General features: G+C 41.3%; 1 long non-coding RNA gene across 7 annotated transcripts in view; it reads left to right on the top strand.

Annotated features, from left to right (window-relative positions):
* Positions 1 to 323: 323 nt before the first annotated feature.
* The window catches only part of LOC103540091 (uncharacterized), a 98,311-nt gene continuing 76,761 nt past the window's right edge, over positions 324 to 21,873 (top strand). For 5 of the 7 annotated variants that reach the window (XR_011535243.1, XR_011535244.1, XR_011535248.1 and 2 more), the window contains exons 1-2: positions 517 to 923; positions 16,880 to 17,123. This is a non-coding gene — a long non-coding RNA (uncharacterized lncRNA). Of the gene's footprint in view, positions 924 to 1,688; positions 1,917 to 16,879; positions 17,124 to 21,873 lie in introns of all 7 variants that reach the window. The other 2 variants (XR_011535247.1, XR_011535242.1) reach the window with 2 other exon arrangements.

Below are 21,873 nucleotides of genomic sequence, written 5' to 3'. Positions count from 1 at the left end.
GCGGGGAGGAGGGCCCGGGCCGGCGGGGACGGGGAGCGGGCTGGCGGGGAGGAGGGCCCGGGCCGGCGGGGAGCTGGGCGGCGTCACGGCTCCGCAATCGCGCGGCACCTCGGCCAGGCGCAGGCCCCTCCTGCCCACCCCACCCGGGAACCCGCGCAAGATGGCGGGCGGCACAGACAGGGACGGCGCTGGGGAGACGCCGGCGGAGGAGGGGCCGCCCTGGGCCTGCAGCCTTCCCTCCCCGTCCCCGCCCCTCCCTCGTTCCCCCATTCCTCCCCCCCACCCCGTCCTCATCTCCCGCCCCCGAGTTCCCCCACCCTCCCATGCTCCCTCGCCTCCTCCCCGGTCCTCGTTCTCCCCCTCCCCATCCTCGTCCTCCCCCTTCTCTCCCCGCCCCCTCCCCGGTCCTCCACCCCCGCCCCCGAGTTCCCGCCCTCCCATGCTCTCTCGCCCCCTCCCCGGTCCTCGTGCTCCCTCTTCCCCCCCCGCCCCCTCCCCGGTCCTGGTGCCCCCGGCCCCGCCCTCCCCCGGAGACCGAGCCGGGTGCCCGCGCCGGCAGCCTCCGGGCTTTGAGGGGGCCGCTGGCCGCCGGAACCGGGGGGAGCTCGCCCGCGGGTGGGCTCGGCTTGCGCGCGGCCTCCGGCCGCCCTCCGCCAGCGCCCGGCCCCCCGGGGTCTGGTCTTGGAACACAACCACAGGCCAACAAAGACGACAGAGCGACACGGGCGGGCGGCGGGCCGCAGGACCGCGGTTTGCTGCGCAGAGAGGGAACCACACGTGCGTGTGCAAGACTCTTGGGTCGTGTAACTCAGCGGGATGCTTCCAAGCCTGATCCTTGGCCCCCGTCCTCTGTTAGTGCCTCAGAAATAGTGGTCGGTGGCAGGCTCATCGCAAAACACCGAAAAAGCCGTAAAACTGTAGAGGTAAACGTCTTAGAAATGAAAATAATATTCCACTTTGTTTCCTTTAAGTGCTTAAAACACCCTATCAGCGTACCATTTTTCTCAGCATGGAGCACTAGTGTTTACAAGTGAAGAAACCAGACGTGAGACGTTTAGTCACGTGTCACGGTGATCACAGAATTAGTGGAGAAACACGTGAAACTGTGCCGAAGGTGTACCTATCGTTGACAGCAATACTATTTGATCTTTTTAATGATACCGTTAGTGTGAAAAGTCCGAAGTATTTTATAAACCTTCCTAAGATGTCCTTATAATTTTATTGTGCTGCTTTAAAAGTATAAGGTACATCCTAAGAAAATGATTGCTTTTTTAAGATTAAAACTTCCCCAGAAAACGAAATGACAGTTATTTTTATTTGTTAAATTCTTATTTACAAAAAAAGGAAAAATAATTAGATAAATTCAGTTAATTATGGATATGTGCTGTTTAAAAAAAGTTTTGATTAGCATAAGAAAATGCACTGGATTATGCCGCAAATACAATCTTTTACTTTTTAAAAGATTGAGAGCTTTCCTGATTGTTTTCACAAATTCTCTCTATGTAAAATAAATTAATTTAGAGGAAAAAATTCTGTGTATAACTGTGGAAGAAGGGATGGCTATTAAAAGCTGGGTGTCACTCATTCAGTTGGCATATATTCAGTGCCTCTCGTATGGAAGGCGTTCTGATTAGGTTAGAACTTTGGAGGGTAGAAAGATGAAGAAAGCCATCTTATTTTCTCCCAAGTAAGGCGAGGTCAGGAAGGGAGGTAAGACGTCCACGAAGGAGAGCAAACTTCACTGAGCTGAGCAGCCTGCGCGCCAGGCCTCGGGCCCCTGCGTTGTGTCCCCTCATGCTCTATGGACGCAGCCCGAGCGTCACCGTCATCGGGAGGTTGTCAGAGAGACTCAGTCCGCGTTTTAACAGATCTGCAGGGGACTCACATGCACATTAACATTTCCGAAGCGCTATGTGGTATGTCTCAGTTATTAATTTTTTTTTCAAATTTTTTTTAATTTTTAAATTTTTTTAAATGTTTATTTTTTCAGATGTACATCGTATTTTGAATTCTGTATACATTACATCATGTTCACCACCCGAACATGAATTATAGTGCATCCCCTCACATGTGAGCCTAATCACCCTTTTTGCCCTCCCCCCTCCCCCCTTCCCCAATGGTAACCACCAGTCCAATCTCCAATGCTATGTGTTTGGTTTTTTTTTTTTTTTTGGTCGTTTTTATCTTCTACTTATGACTGAGATCATATGGTATTTGGCTTTCTCCCCCTGACTTATTTCACTCAGCATAATACCCTCAAGGTCCATCCATGTTGTCACAAATGGCTGGATTTCGTCATTTCTTATGGCTGAGTAGTAGTCCATCGTGTATAAATACCACATCTTCTTTATCCATTTGTCCCTTGATGGGCACCTAGGTTGCTTGCAAGTCTTGGCTATTGTGTATAATGCTGCAATGAACATAGGGGTGCAAGTATCTTTATGCCTTTGTGTTTTCAAGTTCTTTGGATAAATACCCAGCAGTGGAATAGCTGGATCATATGATAGATTTATCCTTAATTCTCTGAGGATACTTCATACTGCTTTCCATAGTGGCTGCACCAGTTTGCACTCCCACCAGCAGTGAACAAGTGTTCCCTTCTCTCCACACCCTCTCCAACATTTGTCGTTTCCTGTCTTGTTAATTATAGCCATTCTGACCGAAGTGAGGTGATACCTCATTATAGTTTTGATTTGCATTTCCCTGATAGCTAATGATGTTGAGCATCTTTTCATGTGCCTGTTGTTATCTTCTTTGGAGAAATCTCTGTTCAGATCTTTTGCCCATTTTCTAATTGGATTGTTGGTTTTTTTGTTGTTGAGCTGTATGAGTTCTTTGTATATTTTGGACATCAACCCATTATCTGATATATGGTTTGCAAATATCTTCTCCCAATTGTTAGGTTGTCTTTGCGTTTTGTTGATGGTTTTCTTTGCTGTGCAGAAGCTTTTTAGTTTGATGTAGTCCAATTTGTTCATTTTTTCTTTTGTTTCCCTTGCCCGGTCAGACATGGGACTTGAAAATATGCTGCTAAGACCAATGTCAAAGAGAGTACTGCTTATGTTTTCTTCTAGAAGTCTCATGGTTTCGGGTCTTACATTCAAGTCTTTAATCCATTTTGAGTTGTTTTTTGTGCATGGTGTAAGGGAATGGTCTATTTTCATTCTTTTGCATGTGGCTGTCCAGATTTCCCAACACCATTTATTGAAGAGACTCTCCTTTCTCCATCGTATGCTCTTGGCTCCCTTGTCGAATAATAGCTGTCCATAAACGTGTGGGTTTACTTCTGGGCTCTCAATTCTGTTCCATTGATCTGTGTGTCTGTTTTTGTGCCAGTACCATGCCGTTTTGGTTACTATGGCTTTGTAGTGTATTTTGAAATCAGGGAGTGTGATACCTCCAGCTTTGTTCTTTTTTCTCAGGAATCCTTTGGCTACTCGGGGTCTTTTGTTGTTCCATATAAATTTTAGGATTCTTTGTTCTATTTCTGTAAAAAATGTTGTTGGAACTTTGATCTGGATTGCGTTGAATCTATAGATTGCTTTAGGAATTATGGACATTTTAACTATGTTAATTCTTCCAATCCAAGAGCACAGAATATCTTTCCATTTCTTTGAGTCTTCTTCGATTTCTTTCATCAACGTTTTATAGTTTTCGGTGTACAGATCTTTCACCTCTTTGGTTAAGTTTATTCCTAAGTATTTTACTCTTTTTGTTGCAATTGTAAATGGGATTGTATTCTTAATTTCTCTTTCTGCTACTTTGTTGTTAGTGTATAGAAACACAACTGATTTTGTACATTGATTTTGTATCCCGAGACTTGACTGTATTCCTTTATTATTTCTAAAAGTTTTTAGTGGACTCCTTAGGGTTTTCGAGAGATAAAATCATGTTGTCTACAAAGAGTGACAGTTTCACTTCTTCTTTTCCAATGTGGATCCCCTTTATTTCTTTTTCTTGCCTGATTGCTCTGGCTAGGACTTCCAATACTATGTTAAATAAGAGTGGTGACAGTGGGCATCCTTGTCTGGTTCCTGTTCTTAGAGGGATAGCTTTCAGTTTTTCTCCATTGAGAATGATATTTGCTGTGGGTTTGTCATATATGACGTTTATTATGTTGAGATATTTTCCTTCTATACCCATTTTATTTAGAGTTTTTATCATAAATGGATGCTGTATATTGTCAAATGTTTTCTCTGCATCTATTGAGATGATCATGTGATTTTTATTCTTCATTTTGTTAATGTGATGTATCACGTTGATAGATTTGCAGATGTTGAACCATCCCTGCCTCCCCGGAATGAAACCCACTTGATCATGATGTATGATCTTTTTAATGTATTGTTGTACTCGATTTGCTAGCATTTTGTTGAGGATTTTTGCATTGATGTTCATCAGTGATATTGACCTGTAATTCTCTTTTTTTGTGTTGTCCTTATCCGGTTTTGGTATCAGAATGATGTTGGCTTCGTAGAAGGAGTTAGGAAGCCTCCCCTCCTCTTCCATGTTTTGGAAGAGTTTGAGAAGGATAGGTATTAAGTCTTCTTTGAATGTTTGGTAGAATTCACCAGGGAAGCCATCTGGTCCTGGACTTTTATTTTTTGGAAGGTTTTTGATTGCTGTTTTGATCTCCTTACTGGTGATCGGTCTATTCAAATTTTCTACATCTTCTTGGTCCAGTTTTGGAAGGTTGTTTCTAAGAAGTTATCCATTTCTTCTAGATTATCCAATTTGTTGGCGTACAGCTTTTCATAGTATTCTCTTATTATCTTTTGTATTTCTGAGGTGTTTGTTGTAATCTCTTCTCTTTCATTTCTGATTTTATTTATTTGAGCCTTCTCTCTTTGTTTCTTGGTGAGTCTAGCTAAGGGTTTGTCAATTTTGTTTATCTTTTCAAAGAACCAGCTCTTGGTTTCATTAATCTTTTCTACTGTCTTTTTAGTCTCTATTTCGTTTGCTTCTGCTCTGACTTTTATTATTTCCTTCCTTCTGCTGATTTTGGACTTTGTTTGTTGTTCTTTATCCAGTAGCTTTAGGTGCACTTTTAGATTGTCTATTTGGGATTTTTCTTCTTTGTTGAGGTAGGCCTCAATTGCTATAAACTTCCCTCGTAGAACCGCTTTTGCTGTATCCCACAGATTTTGGCATGTTGTGTTTTCATTTTCATTTGTCTCCAGGAATTTCTCAATTTCTTCTTTGATTTCTTCATTGGCCCAATCATTGTTCAGTAGCATTTTGTTCAATCTCCATATTTTTGTGGCTTTTCTGGTTTTCTTTCTGTAGTTGATTTCCAGTTTCATAACTTTGTGGTCAGAAAAGATGCATGATATTATTTCAATCTTCTTAAATTTATTGAAACTTGATTTGTGGCCTAATATGTGATCAATCCTGGAGAATGTTCCATGGGCATTTGAAAAGAATGTGTATTCTGTGGTTTTTGGATGGAATGTTCTGTATATATCTACTAAGTCCATCTGGTCTAATGTGTCCTTTAAGGCCAGTGTTTCCTTATTGATCTTCTGTTTGGATGATCTATCCATTAGTGTAAGTGGAGTGTTAAATCCCCTACTATTATTGTGTTATTGTCTGTTTCTCCTTTTATGTCTGTTAATAGTTGCTTCATATATTTAGGTGCTCCTATGTTGGGTGTGTAGATATTTACAAGTGTTATATTTTCTTGTTGGATTGTTCCCTTTATCATTATGTAGTGCCTGTCTTTGTCTCTTATTACAGTTTTTGATTTAAAGTCTATTTTGTCTGATATAAGTATTGCTACCCCCGCTTTCTTTTCTTTGCCATTTGCGTGGAATATCTTTTTCCATCCTTTCACTTTCAGTTTGTGAGTGTCTGTAGGTCTGAAGTGTGTCTCTTGCATGCAGCATATACATGGGTCTTGTTATTTTATCCAGTTGGCCACCCTATGGCATTTGATTGGAGCATTTAGTCCATTGATGTTTAAAGTAGCTATTGATAAATATGTATTTATTGCCATTTTGTCATTTTTTCTTTTTTGGGGGTGTTTTAGTAGTTCTTCTCAGTTCCTTTCTTTTTCTCTTGTGGTTTGATGTCTATCTTTAGTAATATGTTTGATTTCTTTTGTCTTACTTTTTTTCCTGCTTGTTATAGGTTTCTGGTTTGTGGTTACCATGAGGATCCTATTTAATATACTATGCATATAACAGTCTATATTGAGTAGATAGACTCTCTAGCTTGACCTCTTTCTAAAAGCTCTACTTGTTCACTCCCCTCCTCCCACATTATATGTTTTTCACATCATATATAGTCTTTTGTTTAGTGTGTGTATATCCATTACCCTCTTATCATTGAAATAGGTAATTTTAGTACGTTTGTCCTTATACCTTCATATTGTCTTCACAGGTAGTTGATCTGCTGCCTTTACTATACTTTTACCTTACAAGTGATTATATTGCCTGGTTTGTTTGTTGCTGTTTTGTGGGGTTTTTTTGATTTTTTTAAATCTCTATTTGTGGATATTCTTTCCCACTTAAATAAGTCCCTTCAGCATTTCTTGTAGAACTGGTTTCTTGGTGATAAACTCCTTTAATTTTTGCTTGTCTGGGAAACTCTTTATCTCTCCTTCCGTTCTGAATGACATCCTTGATGGATAGAGTATTCTTGGCTGTAGGTCTTTTCCTTTTAGCACTTTAAATATGTTGTGCCATTCTCTTCTCGCCTGTAGGGTCTCGACTGAGAAGTCCACTGACTGCCTGATGGGCTTCCCTTTATATGCCACTTGTTGCCTTTCTCTTGCTGCTTTTAGGATTCTCTCTTTGTCTTTAATTTTGGACATTCTGATTATAATATGTCTTGGTGTGGGCCTCTTTGGGCTTCTCTTGTTTGGAGCTCTCTGTGCTTCCTGAACTTGGATGTCTGTTTCCTTCCTCAGGTTAGGAAAATTTTCCTCTATTATTTAGACAAATAAATTTTCTGCCCCTTTGTCTCTCTCTTCTCCTTCTGGACCCCTATAATCTGAATGTTAGGATGCTTGATATTGTCCCAGAGTTCCCTTAGACTGTTCTCGTTCTGTCTAATTCTTTTTTCTCTTTTCTGTTCTGCTTGGGTGATTTCCTCTAGTCTTTCGTCTAGCTTGCTGATCTGTTCTTCTGCATCTTCTACTCTGCTATTGAGTCCCTCTAGTGAATTTCTCATTTTGAGTATTGTATTCTTCATTTCTGATTGGTTCTTTTTTATATCTCCCAGTTCTTTGCTGATGAGCTCACTGTGTTCATCCAGTCTTCTCAGTATATCTGTGAACATCCTCATATTTTGTTTGAACTCTTTACCAAGTAGGTCACTAGTTTCTGCTTCACTTAGTTCTTTTTCTGGTGTTTTGTACTGTTCCCTTGCTTGGAAAGTATGCCTTTGCCTCCTCATTATCCCTCTTTCTCTGTGCTATTTTCTTTGTAGTAGGTCAGTTGACTAAGTCTCCTGATCTTGGAGAAGTGGCCTTATGTATGAGATGCCTTATGAGGCCCAGCAGTGTGCTTCCTTCTCATCACCAGTGCATAAGAACCAGGAGTGACCCCTTTGTGGGCTACTTGTGTCCTTCTGCTGTGGCAGGGTTGCTCCCACTGCAGGTACTTAGGGAATCTAATCTTTCCTTCCCTGGCCAGCTGTGTGTAAGTCTGGTTTGGGGAGCCTCAGCACTGTTGGCTACAAAGTCTATCAGCACTCTCTTATTGCAGTTTTCCTCTTAGTTGGGTTGGTACCCAGTGTAGCTGGTTGCTAGGCTCAGGGGCTTACAGTTGTGATAGGCCTCAGGCCTACAAGGCTGTTGTCAGTTCTCCTAGGAGTGCAGCTGAGTGGGGCTAGCCCTCAGCATGGGGCACTCAATTGTTTCAGGCTTTGGAAGGTGAGGCTGATCCTTTTTATGGCTATTTGTGAAGCACAAGTCTTCTGCTGCTGATAAGCCTCACCCCCCCCAGGACCACATATACTGTCAGCACAGTCCTGCTCCATGCACCCTTCTCAACCCTCTGGAGTGTACCCTGATGCCACACTGCAGAGACCCCCACCTCTCCACCAATGCCCCCCCACCGTTCATCTGGTCTTCACAGAGGCCCTGCCCCACAGACGCAGACACACTTGCCTGCCTGTAGAGGATCAAGGCACCCAGTCAATGCAAGCTTTTGACTTTGAAAAAGTCAAAGCCTGAGGGCTTGCTGCTAGGGGGGGCCAGTCCCTAGGGCGGGTTGCCTGCCCTGGCTAAACTGGATTAAATCTGTGCTCTAGTGGGTTTGGCAGACTGCTGGGCTAACAGCCCAAGGGATGAACCTCAATGGCCCCTGTCAGTGTCCATATCAGCACGCCTGGACCAGGTCAGAATAATGACCCCCACCAATGTCTCAGTCTCCAGAGAGGTCCCTCCTCTTACCAAGATGCCCCCAGAGCCCACCAGGTGAGTCTCATTTCACCAAAGGACTGTCAGCCTTCTCTCTGGTGATTTTAGGTTGCTGCAATGAGTGAGTTTGTGCGTGGGCCCTTTAAGACCCGGGTCTTTTTGGCTTTCAGCTGATAGCTTTTCTGGGGTGTCCCCACAGCATTCAATAGCCAGCAAAGCCAGACAGTAAGACCCCCTTCTCACTTGGGCTGAGTCTGAAGGATGCTTACAGCAGTATCGCCCCCACTCCGGACCTCACTCCTCCAGGGAGGGTTGTGTACCTTAGGGTGTCTCCCACCTGGACAGCTGAGAACCTCTGCTGCTCCCAAAGTTAGCTTTTTTCCTCTTCAGGAGGAATTACTGCCTCTTCTGCCTTCGTCAGGACTGTCCCTTGTCTTCTTATCTAGTTTTCAGTTTTCAATCCAGGGTAATTCTTCCACAAATTGTTGTAACCTGGTTGTGTTCATGGGAGGAGATGAGTTCATCGTCTGCTCACACCGCCATCTTGACGAGATCCCTCAATAATTGTCTTTACAATTACTCTTTTTATAGACCATCCCCTCATCTCTTTTTATTAACTTAATCATGGATTTCCTTCTGGAATACCATTTCTTTTGGGGCCATCTTGAGTAAGGGCTATTGATTCTCTCATATCTTTTTGTCTCCAAGGAGTAAGTTGAGTCAGCCCACTTTCAATTCCGAATTATTGCTCTTCTATTCTTATATAAATATATACAATTTCTTCTACCTTTGAAATTTCTCCCATCTTATTCACCTTCTCTCTGTTACTGTCATTTATTAGCCTCTCTCTAGCTTAGTCATTGTTGAGTGAAGACTTTGGCTATTCTCTGTCAGTTTTCTGTCAATCCCAATTCCAAGTGACTTCAGTGACCATGTGGACCACCCATCCACCAAACTAGTTTTATAATTTCTTGTTCTTTCGAACTTCAATGAGCTTCACTTCCACTCCTTTTCAACATCCTATTCTCATGGCTAGACCCTATGAGACATTTTGAAATCTTTACTCTTTCATTCTGTTGACCAACCACAATCTCCTAGGTTTCCAGTGGTGCTCTGCTTCCTTATGTATATATAAAATATTTCTATTGGATCTTATATAGACCTCTAGTTTCCTTGATCCTTCTCTCCCCTCCTGCTTCCCAGTTTATCAATCAAACAAAACTGATTCTGGCTAATGTAAGTAGAAAGGGACTTTATTAGAAGATAGCAGGGAGCTCAGAAAATCAACAGGGAAGTTGGAGAACTAGCTTGGACAATGGGCAAAGAACCAAGGAGGTTCAGCAGCCTGTACCACAGCTAAGGTCATGCCACAAGGACAATCTGGTTAATGTGCCACTGCTGATGCCACTGCTACTAAATTCTTGCTGTTAGTGCTTCTGCCATCACCATAGGTAATTGAAAAATTGTCCCTACATTTTTGTATTACCTCCTTAAGACTCAAAATGTGGCACAAGAACATCTGATTGACTGAGCCTAGGTTACATGCCTGTGCCTTTGCCACCAGAAACCGGGGGAGGGAAGATCTATCCTCTTTGGCTTACTTAATGAGAGAGAAGACACTGTGTTCTGCTAATATACTCAACAGGGATTCCCTCCAAATAGGGAGAGTATTTGGATGTTGGGAGCCAAAAACCAAAGCAGGAGGAAAAGGAGAGGAAGAAGAGGAGAAAAAAGAGGGAGAAAAAAGAAGGAGAAGGAGAAGGAGGAAGTGAAAGTGGAGGAAGAAGAGGAAGAATAGGAGGAGGAAGAGCCATCCATGGCTATTTACTTTAGCCCCTGCTGGTGTGGGTGGTGGGTGACAGGGAGAAGTCTGCCTAAAGCTGCCTGATCCAACTTCCACCTCCTTATTCTCAGTAGATGATCTTGCTTTATATTTCAGAAATGGTAGCCACCAGGCCTAAATTCCCTTAACTTGTTGTCTCTACCTTTAAACATATCTTCATCAATACTCTCCTTTCTTACCCTCCTTTAGTTGTTTTAGTAGAAGAGCTGTCCCTTCTCTTGTTCAAGGTTAATTTTCTCATTAGTATTCATGATCTCCTCTACTCTTGTCTTCTCCAGGACTTTCCTTCATTAAATAGCCTTCCTTCTGTTTAGTTGATTTTTTATTAATAGCTCTTTTATGCCAAACATTGTTGAATGCCAGAGGTATAAAGATAAATTTAATATAGCTTTGAAGGACTTAGTATTTAGTGGGGAGAGACAGACACAAATAATTGATTGCAACGATTTAATCACAATCACAATAATTTGTGTAATTTGTTTAATATCTGATTTTCCATTAGAATGTCAGCACATCTGTTTGGTTCTCCAATATGTTTTCAGTGTCTGGTACATAGCAGGTGCTTAATAAATATGATTGCATGAATGAAGAGAAGTGAGCAGAGGGTGCTGTGGAATCACAGAGGACAGGTTCTTGGCCCAGCCTGGAGAACAAGAGAAGGCAGATTGGGAGTGTGGCTGGAGGCTTGGTGGGGGAGATTGAGAAACAACATCTTCGAGGTTTAGAAGTCAGCAGGAAGAAAATGAGGGAGAGTACCAGGCAGAGGGAGGAGCATGAGCCAAGGTAGGGAATGGGGAGGAGCTGGATGGTGCAGAGGGAGGAGCATGAGCCAAGGTAGGGAATGGGGGGGAGCTGGATGGTTTAAATAGAGTTATTAGCATCTATTAAGTGTTTACATACATACTTAGCTTATATTTATATACATATTCTGAGTATTTTGTATACATTTTCTCATTTAATACTTAATAATGTGCTGTGAGTAAGGTATTATTCCCATTTTAGCAAAGAAAAATATCTTCAGTCCTTAGGGAAACTAAATAACTTGCCCAAGGCCACTTAGCCCATAAAGGTTAGATCAGGGATTTGTTTGGGATTCTTTCTGGCTGCAAAGCCTGGTGTTCTTTAAAACTACCCTGTTACACTAAGGTCATTGTTCCCCAAGCACTGCTCATCAAACCCCCTGGGGTACTTTGTGAAAATACAGATTCCTGGCCCTACCCAGGATACTGAATCAGAATTTCCAGGGGCAGAGCTCATAGACACATATTTTTAACAAGCTCTTGGGTGATTCTCATACAACTGGCCTAGTATTGGTGGTCTCACTCTTGAGAAACACTGCACACGATTTCAAGAGCAAGGCAGAAGTAGCTGACCAGATCAGGGAGATTTTCCTCTGGACTGCTAAGGATGTTTGGCTTTATCCTGCAGATGATAGGGAGTTTCTGGAGGGTTTGTAGCTGGAAAGTGATGTGATCAGATATGCATTTTACATGTTCCGCTTTGGCAACTATGTGAAGAGTGAAGTGGAAGGTACGAGACTGCAGGTAATAAGAACTTCTATCTTCAGATTTCTGTCTTGATGATTTCTTCCCTTTTGCCCACAAACATTCTCAAAACGCTAAGGATTTTTTTCTCTTAGTCCTATCGACCTTTCAATTGTATTGGTTTCATCTTTTTCCTTGCTAAATTCTTAAAAGAAAGTTATACTTAATGCCAGGTTTCAGTCAGTTCAAGAAATATTACTTCTCGTTTGCTTTGTTACTGCCTCACCCGTAACAATCCAGCTTTCACCCCATTTCCCTATCTTCTCCAAGATCATCTTTCATTCAATAAACTTTATTGAATGTTATTTACAATCATAATCCTTTCTCAGATTTTGGTTTGAAATGATAGTACCTGGGATCTAAAAAAGGGATCTAAAAGAATAGAGAGAATTGGCCAGTCGCAGGGAAATCAGTCAAGAAAGTATTAATGGACTAGCCTGTTTTAGAGCTGGTGGCATGAGCAGATGGCCCACAGGCAATTAGACTTCAGAGGACCCTCCATCTCAAGATGGATGAAGAGTCTGATGGAAAATTAGTTTGATTTTGGATTGGTTGAGTTTGAGGAGGTGAGATATGCAGTAGAAATATGGGACTGTCACTTGGGTGAGGAAGGGCATAAAGCTAGACAAATCGACTTGGCAGCCCAAAACATGAACTATTAAGACTCTGGGAGTGCATGATTAATGCATTAAATTTGTGAAATGTTTATTTATTTATTTATTTTTTGAGGAAGATGAGCCCTGAGCTAACATCTGTGCTCACCTTCCTCTACTTTATATGTCAGACGCCTGCCACAGCGTGGCCTGACAAGCGGTGTGTAGGTCCACACCCGGGATCTGAACTGGTGAACCCTGAGCCGCCGAAGCAGAATGTGCGAGCTTAGCTGGTGTGCCACCAGGCTGGCCCCTGAAATGTTTTTATAAAAATTTGTATGTTTGTAGTTCTTTGTATCTTGAAAACAAACTTTTCTGCTAAAGGAATCACAAGTATGTCATGAGAAGTTTAGTTTATCAGGACCTATTAGAGCTTAAAATTACATGAGGATTCAATCTGACTTTTGGGTTTAGATCATAATCATATGAGAGCCTCTCATGTGGTTGCGTTTTACTAAAATAAAAAAGCACTCAGTCTCTTTTATGTATTTTATTTACTCCCTCCCCCCAATTTCTGTATGTTTTCTATTCAAGCTATGTTTTCCCCATTTTAGTTTTTCTATTCATTCTATTTTTCTCACTATTGCTTTATTCCCCACTAAGTTGTCTCTATAAAGAATGAAAATCAACCTAATTCTGTTCTTAAAGTTTTGGGTCAGGTTTTTACTGTTTTTTGTTTGGTTATTTGCTTTTTGTTGGTATTATGAAATGTTCCCTTAAGTGGGATAAGCAGAAATAAAATAAGTCTTGCTTGCAAACCTTCATGTCTGGTTAGAACCCCTACTGTAGTATCGTTGCTTGACCTATAATTTTTAAGACCCTACTGTGGGAACATTTCAAAAACGGGCTATAAAACTGGCCATAATTGGTGCAATTATCTTCAGTAGGAAACAAAAGCTTAGGACCCCTGAGTCTTATTTCATTATTTGCCGCATATTAATATAAAATTATACAATTCTTTGTCTTTTCTTACAAGTATATACGAGTATTATAAAACTTGTAAACATTCCAAAGATTCTAAGCTTTTTCTTATGAAGAATTATAGTTACATCAATCTTAAATGCCAACTCTATTATATGATAATACTTATTTATAATCTTAACAACTTTCTAAAAGCAATGAGAAGTAGAGTAACGTAGCTAAAAGAATAGAATCTTTGGAGCAACACAGTCTTGGGCTTGAATCTTCAATTTCCCAATTTTACTAGATATTTGTCCTCAAATCACTCATTTAACTTTTTAAGACTCAATAACCTTGTCTGTTAGATAAGGATATTAGTGCCTACTCCTGGTGACTTTGTGGGAAAAGATAATAGCAGCTCACGTCTAATGAGCACTGCTATGAGCCAGGGTCTCTACAGACACTGCTGCCTTTAATCCTCACAGCAACCTTGCAAGGTAGCTGTTATCATCATTATCAATATTATCATCATCCATCATCATCATCCCCACTTTATAGATGAGGAAACTGAGCCTTGGGGAGATTTGACAATTTGATGAAGCTGGTAAGAGCTTGAGGATTCAAGCCAGTTTTGTCTGACTCCAGAACTCTGTCTTCTAAATAAAATCATGTATAGAAAACACTTAATCTTGTGTCTGGCATATAGTACATGCGTAAAATTTGTTCATTCAAACCTATTCCCCACACCCATCCTGGAAATGAGGCTAATACACCCAGCTTTCACATTTTAGGATACAAAGTAAAGATAATCCCCAAATTACAAATTCCAAATTTAACATAATAAAAATAGCTTATATTTTTGAGCACTGACTATGTAGCAAGCACTTTACATATAGCATTTAATGCCCACAATGGCTCTATGGGATAGGTACTATCTTTAGCTCCATTTTACAGACTGAGGATGAGGGCACAGAGTCCCTAAGTAACTTGCACAAGATCACACACCGCCTGGCAAAACTGGGATGTGAACAGTGAGTCCAGAGCACAGGGACCACGTTGTTTATAGATGTTCGAGGAACACAGTGCCTAATGTATAGTGGGTGCTCAACCAATGTTTGTTAGTCGAGTAAATGAATGAATGATACAAACCTGGCCTCTCCTCCACCCTTCGCATTCCAAGCCTCCAGTTAGTAACTAACTTATTCTGGTAACACCATCTGAAATTATCTAAACTACTATTTCTTACGCATCATCTTCTTCATTTTTTCCACTCGAGAATTATGTAATTGCTGTATTTAAGTTCTCAAATGTGGCTGAATATGGTGGTGTGTGTCTGCGGTTGCAGGTGCTTGGGAGAGCAAGGCTGGAAGCTTGCCTGAGCTATAGAGTGTGATGCTTATTGGGTATTTGCATTAAGTTTAGCATCTGTGTGGTTTATTCATTTATTTTCTTATCATTTAATCATTAATCATAAGTTGTATTGATCACTTAGTACTCGTTTTGTGATACAACAGAGATGAAAACACATGAGGCCTCTCACTTTACTGGATGTACAGTCTTATGCAGGTGGGGAAGGCAAATAGCCAAGCAATCACAGTGTTATAGGAAAGCATAGGGTGCAGTGGGATCATTAACCACCTCTTGTCTGGGTCACTCTGTGAACCTCCTAACGGCCTCTGAGCCTCCAGTTGAGTTATCCTCAGAGCCACAAGAGTGATCTTCCTTGCTTGTAAATTTGGCCAGACATCCCCTGCATTGTAAATCTTCTCTTGAAATCTATTGCCCTTAGGACAAAATCCAGAGTCCTTTAATGTATCTTACAAAAAAGACCCTGAATGGTATTGCGCCTGTTCCCACCTTGCACTCTCTCTTCCAGCTGCATTTCATTATAAGGAAGTTAAGGAGCAAAAACGTTTCTTTTCTGAAAGTGCATTTTAGTACACTTTCACTTTTTATCATTTTGAATTATTTTTTAAGGGAAGAGAAAACAATTGATCAAGTTAATATAAGGACATTACTTTTGAAAGCACACTTAAGAAATAGTATCTAATAAACACCCCTGAAAATGCATGGGGAATGGAGGGTACAAAATAATTGAAAAGTGTTCCTATTTGTTAACACTCTTAAACAAATACTTCAGGGGTTTTCATTTTATCTAAATGAATCAGTATACAGTATATTTTAGTATATTTTTAAATGTATATATATATATATTTGTGTGTGTGTGTGTGTGTGTGAGGAAGATTGGTCCTGAGCTAACATCAGTTTCCAATCCTCCTCTTTTTGCTTGAGGAAGATTGTCGCTGAGCCAACACCTGTGTCCGTCCTCCTCTACTTTATCTGGGACGCTGCCACAGCATAGTCTGACCAGCAGTGCTGGGTCCAAACCCCGGGCTGCCAAAGCGGAGTGCGTGAACTCAACCACTACACCACCGGGCCGGCCCCTAAATGTATTTTTTAATATTAATTTAATATTAATGTTTTTAATATTAAAATGTATATTACAACTCAAAATATACAAAATTGTCTGAAATGAGGTGTATATTGCAGTGGTTCTTTTATAAAATTATGCTTCTGGTAATATTTCTGGTCTTGCTTCACCATCTGCCCATCTTGTACAAGTGCTTATTTCCATATACGGTTGTTCCATTTTTTGCTAAATGGGCACTCCATAAAAAGTAACATTTTCTAGAACACCTGCTGGACATGAAATTTCTGTGAAATGAAATATAATATTGCTAATATTTTCCCCCAAGCTTGGCAAAATTGCAAATACCTTACAGAAAACTTACATATTCATTTTAGCTTTATTTAATTTTTGAGATAACATTTCTGATATTGAATTAGATGTAGCCATGAAATAAACAGGCTGAGTTACTTGGATTATCAACCACTTATTTTCTCATATATGTTCAGATTGTAGTTTAGACATGCTCTGTAGCAAGAAATTGATCATTTCCAGAGCACATTTATGAATTATGACCATTTAAATTTGCATTGGCATGACTAATAAAGAGTTAAGTTTAAATAAGACTTTGTACCTTGTGAAGGGGGACCAAGTATGGATCTTTGATTTTTGTGAGCCCTCAGGAAGCACATTTTTCATTAGCGATGGCCACAGTCAATACAATACTTTTTACAAACACAAAACACAGCCAGTGATTAGTCTTCCCGTGGAGAACAATAAACCAGACCCTGATCCATGATGCATGAGCATGTTTCAGAGGGTCCTTCCGTTAGGTGAGAGGGCTAACTGATGTCAAATTCTCTTTCCACTCTGGATTCTGTGGCTTTAATTGTTTTTTTCTCTACTGATGTAAATATGTTATCGGTCAAACACTACATGGAAGTTCTCAAAACTTAAAATCTTAATCTGTGGTATGTTAATAACTAATAAAGATCTAGTGGACTACAGTTAGTGCCAACTTGCAATGTTACATATACACAATTATATAGAGAGAAACAGTTTGATTACCAAAATATTTTTAAAAATTAGTGATAACACATTTGATCACATTACATTTCATTCTAATAAACTTATAGGCATAAAATATGTTTTTAAAATATAATCATCTAGATCTCATCAAGATGGTGATGTGAGCAGACGTTGAACTCGCCTCCTCCCACGAACACAACCAGGTTACAACAATTTTTGGAAGAATTACCCTGGATTGAAAATTGAAAACTGGATAAGAAGAACCCCCACGACAAGGGACAGTCCTGACGAAGGCAGAAGAGGCAGAAATTCCTGCTGGAGAGGAAAAAAGCCACCTTTGGGAGAATCGGAGCTTCTCAGCTGTCCAAGCGGGAGCCACCCTAAGGTACACAGCCCTCCCTGGAGGAGTGAGGTCTGGCGCTGGGGCCATACTGCTATAAGCATCCTTCAGACTCAGCCCAACTGAGATTGGGGTCTTACTGTCTGGCTTTGCTGGCTATTGACTGCTGTGGGTGATGCAGGGTCAGTGAGCCAAGGAGTCGAAAGAAAGATTTCTTGGACTCTCAAGATCTGGCGGTAGTGCTCTTTTATTTAGAGAATAGTGTGGAATAGCATGGGGACAGGACCCATGGGCAGTCAGAGGTGCTGCTGCATGGGGACAGGACCCACAGGCAGTCAGAGATGCTGCTGGCATGGGCAGCTGCTGCTGCAAACATGGGTGGAGAGTAAGGCTAAATTTAAGGCATAGGTATGTGAGTTATCTCTTTACAAGATAAAGGAAAGAATATGTAAAAAAGTTAAAATGGTATCAGTGCAGGTGGGTTCTGGCTATTGGGTGGTCCTATAACTTTTAGATAAGAATCAACTCGGATTAAGTAAAGGCCAGAAGCCACCACCCTAAATACTATCTTCAGCTAAAGACAAAGGAAGATGTTGGGTGGGGGGTCAGTTACATGAGGTTGCCAGACAGTAAACAACTAAAAGCCTTGCCTTCCCCATTAAGAGTTTCCAGAGATAAGGCCATCCCCCCTTCCTCCTGGTGCAGAGAGGGAGGCATGGAGACTTCCTTCACGAATGCAAATATCTCTCATCAAAGGGCAAGCAAATTCCACTCCTCAGAGCCTGCTTCTCATCTGCAGTTTTAAAATTAACCAGCCTAAGATAATCCTCATCATGGGGACACCCCCAGAAAAGCTATCGCCCAAAAGTCCAAAAGACCCAAGTCTTAAAGGTCCCATGCACAAACTCACTCATTGCAGCAAGCTAAAATCACCAGAGAGAAGGTTTACAGTCCTTTCGTGAAATGAGACTCACCTGGTGGGCTCTTGGGGCATCTTGGTGAGAGGAGGGACCTCTCTGGAGACTGAGACATTGGTGGGGATCATTGTTCTGACCTGGTCCAGGTGTGCTGATACAGACACTGGCAGGGGCGATTGAAGATCATCCCTTGGGCTGTTAGCCCAGGGGTCTGCCAAACCCACTAGAGCACAGATTTAATCCAGTTTAGCCAGGGCAGGCAACCCGCCCTAGGGACTGGCCCCACCTAGCAGCAAGCCCTCAGGCTGCTTTTCAACCTGCATTGACTGGGTGGCTTGATCCTCTACAGGCGGGCAAGTGTGTCTGCCTCTGTGGGGCAGGGCCTGTGTGAGGACCAGGTGAACTGTGGGGGGGCATTGGTGGAGAGGTGGGGGCCTCTGCAGTGTGGCATCAGGGTCCGCTCCAGAGGGTTGAGATGGGTGCACGGACCAGGACTGTGTTGACAGTGTATGTGGTCCTGTGGGGGGTGAGGCTTATCAGCAGCAGAAGACTTGTGCTTCACAAATAGCCATAAAAAGGATCAGCCCCACCTTCCAAAGCCTTAAACAATTGAGTGCCCCTGGGCCAAGGGCTAGCCCCATACAGCTGCATTCCTAGGAGAACTGACAACAGCCTTGTAGGCCTGAGACCTATCACAACTGTAAGCCCCTGAGCCTAGCAACCAGCTACACTGGGTACCAACCCAACTAAGAGGAAAACTGCAATAAGAGAGTGCTGATAGACTTTGTAGCCAACAGTGCTGAGGCTCCCCAAACCGGACTTACACACAGCTGGCCAGGGAAGGAAAGATTAGACTCCCTGGGTACCCACACAGGTTTTCTGGTCAATAGTTAAGTAACCTGGTTTTGGAAAGGTAAGATTGCAAAAGAAAATGATCCTAGATAGGGTCAAGAAACTTTTGGTTACTATTAATACTTTAAAATAAACATTATTTTACTGCAACATTTTAAGCAAGCATTTTCACATTGGAATCATTTGGCAGGGAAACAAATGTCTGGAAATCTACCTGTGAGCTCTCAAGATGCTGCCAAAAAATGTTTATTTTACAGGGATACACTTGTTTTAATGCCAGTATATATATTGCTATAATTAAATGGATTGCCTTGGTCACCATGTCCTAACAACAAGTAAAAAGCTGAACAGTCTGAAAAACTAACAACTCTTCTTGGATCCGTAGAGAGGGGAGGACACAGAGCAAATTCCTGCCCCCAAGATTAGAAAGACAGACAAATGAATGTGGGCAGTCAGCACTTAGCAGAGCAGAGACTCACAAGCAGAAACCACCATGGGAACCAGTGCCCGGGTAGGAAAAGCTGAACTACAATTGACGAATTCCTGGAGGCTCAGTGTGGACAAGTCTGAGAGTGAAAAACCCCAGGGAGACCCAGTCACAGCCCCCCATCCACCACTTTTGTGAGTTTTACCTCTAGGAGCTTGATCAGGTTCTCATAGTAAATATTGGAGAAAAATCCTGTTGTGATTCTAGTAAGAGGAGGGAAAAAGGAACCATTTTGAAATACTCTAGAACTCTCTATTTTTCTTATCAAGTCTTATCCTCAGGAGAAACTAGTTAACCAGAACCTAACCTGCTTGGGTATTATCAGAGTTTTACTGACATGCGGGAAGGGAAATACCCAGCACCAGTCATCTCTGGCCTTCTGTATGGGAGAAGGGGTATACCCAACTCCAGCCCACTCTAGCATCTTGTCCCACCTAATGGGAGAGAAAACAACCTGAGAGGCACTTGTGAAGTTCACAGTGTAAAGAGGTGTTCAGGGGCCAGCCCCGTGGCCGAATGGTTAAGTTCACGTGCTCTGCTTCAGCAGCCCAGGCTTTTGCCAGTTGGCATCCTGGGCAGGAACCTAGCACAGCTCATCAGGCCATGCTGAGGTGACATCGCACATAGCACAGCCAGAAGGACCTACAACTAGAATATACAACAATGTACTGGGGGGCTTGGAAGAGAAGAAGAAGAAAAAGGAAAAAAAGAAGATTGGCGACAGATGTTAGTTCAGGCCAATCTTAAAAAAAAAAGACATGTGTTCACCCAAAAACTGAGACCTGGCCATAGGACTATAGAACATGCTCCACGCCCCCATCCCCACACGTTACCACCGCATTACTAAAGGCCTATTTATAGCAGTTCCATTTATCTTGTATATCATGTCTGGCTATCAAGAGTAAATTACAAGGCATACGAAGGGGCAAAAAATACAATTTGAAGTGGCAGAGCAAGCATCAGAACCAGACATACCAGGGATGTTGGAATTAACAGACAGGGAATTTAAAAAACTATGATGAATATACTAAGGGCTCTAATAGATAAAATAGAGAGCACGCAAGTGCAGGTGGGCAGTGTAAGTGGAGAGATGGACTTCTAGGAAAGAATCAAAAAGAAATGCTAGAGATCAAAAACACTGTAACAGAAATGAGCAATAACTTTAATGGGCTTAGTAGTAGACTGGATCCAGGTGAGGAAATAATCTTTATGCTTGAGGATGTATCAATAAGAACTTTGAAAACTGAAAAGCAAAGAGAAGAATGATGGAAAAAAAGAACAAAGTATCCAAGGACTGTAGGACAACTACAAACGGTGTAACATACACATAATGGGAATACCAGAAGAAGAAGAAACAGGGAAAGGAACAGAAGAAGTATGTGAAACAATATGACTAAGAAGTCCCCCCAAATTAATGTCAAACACCAAACCACAGATCCAGGAGGCTCAAAAAACACCAAGCAGGAAAAATTCCAGAAAAACTACACCTAGGCATATGATTTTTAAACTATGGAAAATCAAAGATAAAGAAAAACTCCTGAAATAAGCCAGAGGGAAAAAACACCTCACTTATTGAGGAACAAAGATAATTGCATCTGGCTTCTCAGAAACACACAAGCAAGAAGAAGGTGGGGTGTATTATTTAAAGTGTTCAGAGAAAAAAACCCACCAACCTAGAATTTTTTATCCTGAGAGATTATCCTTCAAATAAACAAAGGAGAAACAAGGACTTTCTCAGACAAACAAAAGGTGAAAAAATTTGTTTCCAGTGGGTCTGTCTTGCAAGAAATGTTAAAAGCAGTTGCTTAGAGAGAAGGAAAATGATATAGGTTAGAAACTTGGCTCTACATAAAGAAAAGAAGAACACCAAAGAAAGAATAAGTGAAGGCAAAATAAAAATTTAATTTTTCTTATTAATTGATCTAACAGATACAGTTTGTTCAAACTTATAATAGCGACAATGTATTCAATTCTGTATGCTTATATATATATATCTAATGTATTTGTGTATGGTTGTATATATGTGAAATGAATGACAGCAGTTGATACAGGTATGGGAGGGAGGAATTAGGATTATTTTGTTACTATGAGGTACCCACACTACTCATGAGTTAGGATAGTATTATTTGAAAGTGGACTTGGATAGGTTATAAATGTATATTGCATACTCTAAGGCAACTACTAAAAACACTAAAAAAAGAAGTATAACATTGCTAAGAAAGGACAGAACATGGAATCATATGAAATGCACAATTAAAACCACAAAAGGCAGAAAAAGAGTGGAAGAGGAAAAAAGGATCAAAGAACAAGGGCAACAAATAGAAACAGTAACAAATATGGTATGGTCTAAATTGATCTAAATGGTATAAATGCACCAATTAAAAGACAGAGATTGTCAGAGTGGATCAAAAAATAAGACCCAACTGTATGTTGCCTGCAAGAGACACACATTAAATATAAAAACACATGTAGATTAAAATTAGTTAGAGAAAAAAGATATCTCCCTACACTAATCAGAAGAAATTGGGAGTAGCTATGT

This window comes from Equus przewalskii, chromosome 31, assembly GCF_037783145.1.
Source record: "Equus przewalskii isolate Varuska chromosome 31, EquPr2, whole genome shotgun sequence".
NCBI lineage: Eukaryota > Metazoa > Chordata > Mammalia > Perissodactyla > Equidae > Equus > Equus przewalskii.
The sequence above is the reverse complement of the archived record's forward strand: the minus strand, read 5'-3'. Positions and strand labels throughout refer to the sequence as shown.